The sequence below is a fragment of the Hypanus sabinus genome, chromosome 31 (genome assembly GCF_030144855.1).
Source record: "Hypanus sabinus isolate sHypSab1 chromosome 31, sHypSab1.hap1, whole genome shotgun sequence".
In the NCBI taxonomy this organism is placed as follows: Eukaryota; Metazoa; Chordata; class Chondrichthyes; order Myliobatiformes; family Dasyatidae; genus Hypanus; species Hypanus sabinus.
In genome coordinates this window covers 5697620-5706530 of record NC_082736.1, presented here as the reverse complement: position 1 = coordinate 5706530, position 8911 = coordinate 5697620, and the positions used below count along the sequence as shown (strand labels likewise).

General features: G+C 43.7%; 1 non-coding gene across 1 annotated transcript; it reads left to right on the top strand.

Annotated features, from left to right (window-relative positions):
• Positions 1-2279: 2279 nt before the first annotated feature.
• On the top strand, positions 2280-2353 carry trnan-guu (transfer RNA asparagine (anticodon GUU)). The gene has a single exon. It is a non-coding gene; the product is annotated as a tRNA-Asn (tRNA).
• Positions 2354-8911: the final 6558 nt, after the last annotated feature.

Below are 8911 nucleotides of genomic sequence, written 5' to 3'. Positions count from 1 at the left end.
CACTCATCCTTCCCTCGCCCCTCATCATCCACATTGTGTTCTCACTCGGCTTTACTCATAGACCCCCTTCTCAATTTTTTCATTTTATTTCTTGTACAGAGTTTGCCAACTCACTACTACAACTCCACTTCAGTGACAGCTTAACAACCTCACAATGTCTCCAGTGTTTCTTACGTTGTTGTCTTCCAGAGCGCCGTCTCTCCAAAGGCAGAACACGCTGTCAGGAGGTTATGACCATGGCGTATTTATGACCACATGCAGCTAATCTTTAAACAATTCCTCTGAGGTATTTCTAGGCCTGAATATCCCCACTGTGTTATCACATTTACTCCTTAAGTTTTCGAGCCACTAAGCTTTCAATATTTAACGCTGCGTGCGTGTGTATGCGTGTGTGTGTTTGTGTGTGTATTTTTGTGTGCCTGTGTCTGTGCGTATGTTTCTCTGTTTGTTTGTGTGTGTGTGTATATGTGTGTTTGGGTGTGTGTGTGTGAGAAAGAGAGAGAGAAGGAGCGGTATTCACCATTAGATATAACATCAGTTTAATGTCTGGGAGCTTATTTCCAGTCCAGAGAAACAACTCCTATCAAGAGTCTGCCTCCGGGAGGAAAAAGCTCCATTTCCTTAATCAAAATTCTCTAAATTACTTTTTTATGGCTTGTTTTTGTCTGCGTTAATAGATTTTATTCAATTAATCATTCGAATATATTTTTTTTACAATATAAGAACATTTTTCAGAATATCCTCTTAATCAAGGATTTGGCGAGATGCTGTGAAGAAGCAGATTCACGGGTTTGGTAATTGAGATAAAGGCAAAGGATCAACACACACAAAATGCTGGAGGAACTCCGTAGGCCAGGCATCAGCTATAGAAAAAAGAACAGTCGGTTTTTCGGGCCGAGACCCTTCAGCAGGACTGGATAAAAAAAAGATGAGGTGTAGATGAGGTGTAAGATTTGGAGGCAGTAAAGGGAGAAACAGGGTGATTTGCGAAATCGAGTTGGGCTAGGGTGAAGAAAAATTGGGAAGTTGTTTGGCGAAAGAGATACAGGACTGGAAAAGAGGGAGTCTGCTAGTAGAGGACAGAAGTCCATGGAAGAAACTAAATAGAGGAGGAGCACCAGAGGGTGCGATAGGCAGGCAAGGGGATAAGGTGTAAGCAGGCTGGAGAAACTGGATATCCACTACGACTTTTGTTTTGCACCTTTCAATGTTCGCTCTTTGTGATTGGTGACTCAGAAAGAGTATTTCCAGTATGTTTGCCAAATCGGATATAATTCAATGAAGGATCGTATGCTTTCATTTATGAAGTCCAGGATTCAACCCACGGCTTCTCCAGGTTGGTGACAGTGAATTGAAATATCGGCGGGAAATCCAAGAAAGCAAAATTCCGAGCTACACACTTAAAATGCTGGAGTAACACAGCTGGCCAGGGAATAAGCAACTGTCACTCTGTCTTTACACCGTCCTACGTGGGAGAGTTAAAACCCGACCCTTACTGTATCAGTTACAAAGCTGTGGAGGTGACATGGAAAAAGAAACGCCCCTCGTTGCAGGGAGGGAAGAAGCATCAGCGATACTCCACATCTCCCACATCTTGAAAACGTCGTTATTTATTTTCAAAAAAGCCTAACAGTGGGATGAATTGTCCGTCCTGACAGTTAAATAATGTAAAACGCATTTCAGTGGCGAAATATCGGGACCGAGCTGCAAGTCGGATAGAGCATAAACGGCAGAGAGATAATACTTGGGTGGGTCAGAGTGTAGGGAAGGTGGAGAAAACGAGAAAAAGGAGAAACATGGAAGCCACAACAGAAAGTGAAGTACGTGGGTATGAAACGGGAAAAAGACGGAATGGACACAGGCATATACGGATACAGAAACAGACAAAGACATGCACAGATACAGATATATACCCAGAGCCAGACATATACAGACACAGAACCAGTGCCAGACTTGTACAGACACAGGCACAGACATATACAGACACGGAACCAGACCCTGACATAGACATGCACAGATACAGGCACATACATACACACAAAACACTGCTCATCATTGATAGTTCAATAATTCCTACTGCTCCTTGGAGCAGAGTGGCGCAGCGGAAGCCCATAACCCAGAGGTAGATGGATCGAAACCATCCTCTGCTATATTCTCTATTGACCACAGCAGCTATTCGGCCTTGAGTTGTAAAACACTAATGTATCGCATTATACATATACGACAGGAAGTTGCATTTCAATTGAAATTGGTTATTCATTCGAGCTTATTCAATTCTCGTCTCTGTGGCGCAATCGGTGAGCGCGTTCGGCTGTTAAGCGAAAGGCTGGTGGTTCGAGCCCACCCAGGGACGCTGGAGATCCCGTAGTTTTTTTTTATGTCTCTCTTGTATAAGAGAGAATGTGCAGCAGCATATGAAATAAAGTACACAGTCGATTTTTCAGGCCGAAACCCTTCTACAGAATCACGAAGCAGCATGGCCTGTTGAGTTCCTCTGGAATTTTGTGTATGTTCCTTGAATTTCCAGCATCTGAACATATTCCCGTCTGTGATTCGACTGCTACACTGCGAAGTCTCTTCCGTGGAATTGAATTGAATAAACTTTATTAATTACGTCCTTCGCATACATGAGGAGTAAAAATCCTTACGCTACGTCTCCGTATAAATATACAATTTATAGCAATATGTAGTAAATAGTATGCAAAACAGGACAGTCAATATAACACAGAAATACGATTGCATCAGCGTGAAGTAATCCGTCTTACGGACCGGTGGAAGAAGCTGTCCCGAACACTGTTGTTCCCGGCTTTTATGCTGCTGTACACTTTCCCGGATGACAGCAGCAGGAACAGTTTGAGATTGGGGTGACTCAGGTCCCCAAACATCCTTCAGCTGCTTTTTACACTCCTGTCTCTGTAAATGTCCTGAATCGAGGGAAGTTCACATCTGCAGATGCTATGCGGACAACACTCTGCAGAGACCTGCTATCGAGGGAAGTACAGTTCCCACACCAGGCAGTGGTGCAGCCAGTCAGGATGCTCTCAACTCTGAACCTGTTGAAAGTCCTTAGGATTTCGGGACCAGCAAACAATTTATCCTAAAGCCGTTCACTCTCTCAACACCAAATCCACCGATGTCAATAGGGGATGTCTACTCTGAAGAAGTTTGAATCATTCCATCGATGAGAGTTCACTGTTCACTGCTCACTGCTTACTCTCTCACTGCTCCCCCTCTGCGATCTCAGCTCTATTGTTCCTGTTGCGATTCACGGAGCCTGCTGGAGGCGTAGTGGCATCAACGCTAGATGGGAGGTCCCGAGTTCGAATCGGTAAGTGAGAAATAAATTCCTATTTGGTATTCCCGCCTGTCACGCGGGAGGCTGGGGCTCGATTCCAAACTTATAGATGTCGCTGCCGTGTCTTCTTTGAACCAGGAGGTATGTGCCGAGCCCAGGAGAGATAATCTGAAATGATAACACTGAGGATGTTATATTTCCTCCTTCATCCTTCCCTCGCTGATTTTCCCTCATCCCTCATCATCCGCTCTGTGCTCTCACTCGGCTTTTCTCTGAGACACCCTTCTCAATTCTTTCATTTATTTTCTTGCGCTGAGTTTGCAATCTCAGTCCTATAACTATACTTCGGTAACTATCTCAAAATGTTTGCAGTGTTTCATACGTTGTTGTCGTCCAGAACACCGTCTCTCCAGAGGCAGAACACGCTGCCAGGAGTTTATCATCATTGCGTATTTATTGTTGTCCACATGCAACTAATATTTAGACAATTCCTCTGAGGTAGATCCAGGCTTGTTCTTGTTATATATCACCACTGTGTTTGTCACATTTACTCTTTCAGTTTTTTAGCTACTGCACTTTCTGTATTTAACTCTCGTGTGTGAGAGTGCGTGCGTGTGTGTGTGTGTGTGTGTGTGTGTGTGTGTGTGTGTGTGTGTGTGTGTGTGAGAGAGAGAGAGAGAGAGAGAGAGAGACAGAGAGAGAGAGAGGGAGAGATTCAATAGCAGAAATAATATCAATTGAATGTTTGGGAACACATTTCCAGACCAGACAAAGAACTCAGTTTTCAGCCAAACAAATCAAGAGCCTGCCTCTGGGAGGGAAATGGACCATTTCTTTAATCAAAAACGGTCTCTAAATTACATTTTCTGTGGCTTGTTTTGGCACGCATTAAGAAATTTTATACAATTAATCATTCGATTTTTTTTACAATATAAGAACATTTCTCATAATATCTACTTAATCAAAGATTTGGGGAGATGCTATGGGGAAGCAGATTCACTGGTTTGGTAAGTGAGATAAAAGACTCGGATCAACACACGCAGAATACTGGAGGAACTCAGCAGGTCAGGCAGCATCTATGGAAAATAGAACTGTCGACGTTTCGTGCCGAGGCCCTTCAGCGGGACTGGATAAATAACCAGATGAATAGTGGAATTAAAAGGTGGCGGGAAGAAAAGCAGCAGCAAGGTGGTTAGTGAAACCGAAATGGGTTGGGGTGAAGCAAACAGTTGTGAAGTTGTTTGACGAAAGTGATACAGGACTGGAAAAGGGAGAGTCTGATAGGAGAGGGCAGAAGGCCATGGAGAAAAGCAAGCGGAGGAGGAGCACCAGGGGGTGGCGATGGGTAGGGAAGGAGATAATATGAGAGAGGGTAAAGGAATTGAATGGTGAAGGGGAGAGTGTGTGGGAACATTACCGGAAGTACGAGGCAGGATCGGAAGGAATGGCGGAACAGGCTGGAGAAACCGGATATTCCCCTCTGACTTCACATTTCTACCTTTCAATGTTCGCTCTTTCGGATTGGTGACTCAGAAAGAGGATTTCACGTACGTTTGACAACCTGGATATATTTTAATGAGAGACCTTATGCTTTCATGTATGAAATTCGGGATTCAAGCCTCGGCATCTCCAGGTTGGTGCCTGTGAATTGAAAAATCGGTGGGAAATCCCAGATGTTGAAATTTCGAGCAACATTTACAAAATTCTGGAGTAACTCAGCTGGCCACGGGATAAGCAACTGTCAGTCTGTCTTTACACCATCCTACCTGGGAGAGTTAACACCCGACCTTCATCTTATCAGTTACAAAGCTTTGGTAGGGAAATGGAAAATGGTAGGGAGGGGCGGAGCATAAGCGATACTCCGCATCTCCCCATCTGTCACTAACTGGTCCGGCTGTGATGGTCTGAACATGACAGCAACAGTTAATCCCGGCGGAGGAATTGCTGCATTTGATGTCAGTGTTTGTAGTACCTTATTGTCGCGAGTTCCATTTCACCAGTTCATCTGTTGTTTCAACACTGAAGGAACTCCAACAGTCATTCAATCATCAGGACAGGATTAGGAAGTTAATGGCACCTCGGGTTAAAACGTCGTTATTTGTTTTAGGAAAAAAAGCCTACCAGTAGGATGAATTGTCCGTCTGGATAATTAAATAATGTAAAACACATTTCTTGGCGAAATATCGGGACAGAGGTGCAAGACGGATAGAGCATAAACGGCAGAGAGAGAATAACTAGGTGAGTCAGAGAGTAGGGAAGATGGAGAAAACGAGAAAGAGGAGACACAAGGAATCAACAAAGGGAAGTGAAGTACGTGGGTATGAAACGGAAAAAAAAGACGGAATGGTCCCAGTCATATACAGACACAGAAGCAGACCCAGACATGTACAGACACAGGCACAGACCCAGACTTTGACATGTACAGATTCAGACACAGACATAAACGCATGCATACATACACATAAAAAAGCGCAGCATTCACAGTTCAACAATTGATTATACTTTCTGTAGCAGAGTGGCGCAGCGGAAGCGTGCTGGGCCCAAAACCCAGAGGTCGATGGATCGAAACCATGCTCTGCTATGTTTTCTGTTGGCGACAACAGATAGAGTCATTTTGACTTTCTACTGTCCAGACGAAGGTTAATGCCCCTCTCCCCTTCTTACCCCATCCCTTATTTATTTATTTAGTCCTCCCTTCTTTTTTTCCCTCTGCCCCTTTCCCCATTACGCTTTCCCTGTTCTCTATCTTGCTCTGGTGCTCCCCTTCCCGTTTCTTTCTCCCGACGCCTCCTGTCCCATGATTCTTTCCCTTCTCCAGCTGTGTATCCCTTTAGACAATCACCTTTTCAGCTCTTAGCTTCATCCGTACCCCTCCTGTCTTCTCCTATAATTTCGGATCTCCCCTCTCCTCCGAATTTCAGATCTCTGACTGTCCCTTCTTTCAGTCAGTCCTGACGAAGGGTCTCGGCCCGAAACGTGGACTGTAATACTTCCTATAGATGCTGCCCGGCCTGTTGCGTTCCACCAGAATTCTGTGTGTGGTGCACACATTCGTCCTTGCGTTTTCAAACACGAATGTATCACATTATGCAGCTATGACAGGAAGTTGCATTTCAATTGAAGTAGGTTATCTATTCCTGCTATTTCAATTCTCGTCTCTGTGGCGCAATCAGTGAGCGCGTTCGGATGTTATCCAAAAGATTGGTCGTTCAAACCCACCCAGGGACGCTAGTGATCCATGAGATTTTTTCCCTTCTCTCGGACAAGCGAAAATGCGCAGCAGCATCTATGGAGTAAAGTACACGGTCAATTTTTCACGCCGAAACCCTTCTTCAGGATCACAAAGCAGCCTGGGTGCTGAGTTCCTCCAGCATTTTGTGTATGTTGCTTGGATTTCCAGCATCTGCACATATTCCCGTTTGTGATTCGACTGCTACACTGCGAAGTCTCATCCGTGGAATTGAATTGAATAGACTTTATTAATTATGTCCTTCACATACATGAGGAGTAATTTATTTTTCGTTAAGTCTCCGTCTAAATGTGTAATGTCCAACTTATAGCAATATGTCATAAATAGGATGTACAACAGGACAGTCAATATAACATAGAAATACGATTGTATCAGCGTGAATTCTTCCGTCTGGTGGCCTGGAAAGTAAGCTGTCCCGGAACCTGTTGGTCCTGGATTTTCTGCTGCGGCACAGTTTCCCGGATGGTTACAGCTGCAACAGTTTGAAGTTGGAGTGACTCTGGTCCTCAACGATCCTTCAGGTCCTTTTTACACACCTGTTTTTGTAAATGTCCTGAATAGTGGGAAGGTCACATCAACAAATACGCTTGGCTCGGTGGGAATTTAATCTCTTCTTTGTGCTTCAGTCACATACACCGAAATGCAGTAAAACACTTCTGTAAGTATATATGCATATTTAAATGATGAAAAATAGTGCAAATACCAAAATAATATATATTATGAAAGTGAGGGAGTGTTCATGGAATCAATTTCCCTTCATGAATCGGATGACAGAGGGGTAGAAGCACCGCTACGGCGATATCTTCTACAATATGGAGGCTAATACGCAAGGTGTAGCTGACTAATTCTACAATTTCTGGAAGCTTCATTTGGTCATGTGCAGTAACCGCCCCCATCCCCATCCCCACCAAAGAGTGATGCAGCCTGTCAGAATACCCTTCACTGTCCACTGAGAGAGGTTTTTGAGTGTTTTAATTGAGAAACCACATCTCTTCAAAATCTAATGAAATGCAGCTTTTGTCCTGTTTTCTTTATAGCTACATTGCTATTTTGGGACAAGAATAGATCCTCAGAGAACTTGACTCACAGGAACTTAAAATTGCACACTCCCTCCTATTCTCATCCCTCTATGAGGATGGTTTCGTGTTCCCACGTCTTCCCCTTGTAATTGTTCATAACGTCTTCATTCTTAGTTTGAAGATAGTGCTGGAAACAGTTTAGTAAACTATTCTGGAGGAAAGGAGAAGTTTAGTAGATTTGACTAGATCAAGCAGTGGTGGAGTAAGACAATCTGTATGACAGAACAGGAACAAATGGCAAGGGGGAGATTTTTTTTTTATATATGAGTGCGATTGCAGCCGTCCAGAAAAAGCATGTTTATTTTAGAGTCAAGGAAAACATGGCAAGTTTAGGGAACATTGGCCAATGAGAGATATAAAGGTTCTGTTCAAGAATTAAAGGAAGCATACACGAGTGTAGGAGGTCAGAATCAGGCAAATCAGTTGATAAGAATAAAAAATATTAAGAACACTCTTAAGAGGGAAACCAGGAGGACAGACAAATATTATGTGATTGATCAGGCAAGTCAGGCAAGTACCGAGAGGTTCCATAGCTATGTTAGGGGTAAGAGTGTGGCTTGGGAGGGAGAGACCCACACAGAACAGAAGGGTCTCCATGTCTCGAGCCACAGTGAATGGGTGTGATTATGAATCAATGGATGAAAATTTCTGCTTTGTGTGTACTGAGCACTATGTTGTGCTTGCTCAATGGATAATGCAAACCAGTGGAGTTGCTTTGGAGGACATTCAGATTACAAAAATGCCGCCTGACGTATTGAAAGTGAAGCTGCGTTCATCTTTAGGCGCCATAGATCAGCCAATGTACAATGGTGTTAGAGACAGCGCATAAAAGATCTGCTGGAGCAAAAATAATCGAAGGTGTAGTGATTTCGTTAGTTAATAGATTTTTGCAACCGGCTTTGATCTTCTCGGAAACGAATGGGTTGCGAGGGGATCTGATAAAGACATTTAAAATTGGAATTGAAATTGAAGCTGCTAAATTCGTAGCGGCAACTTGCGGTGAAAGGCAAGCACTTGATGAGGTGTTTCAGCAGAAGGAACGGTTGTGAGGAATTCCTGCAGAGTTGTCCCGGGCATAGGGTGATGGGGAGATGCAACATTTTAGTTCGTCGGACAAGTCAGTAATGTCGATCGTGACCAGCTATTTCCGAAGCTCTGATCACTTCCTTGGCCAAAGAGTAAATACATGCAGCCTAGAAAGAAAAAAAAAATAAAAATCATTATCTCGGCCTGCTTCCAGTCTGTTAATAGATTCTTAATACACTTCAGCAAATTTTGCCCCGATCT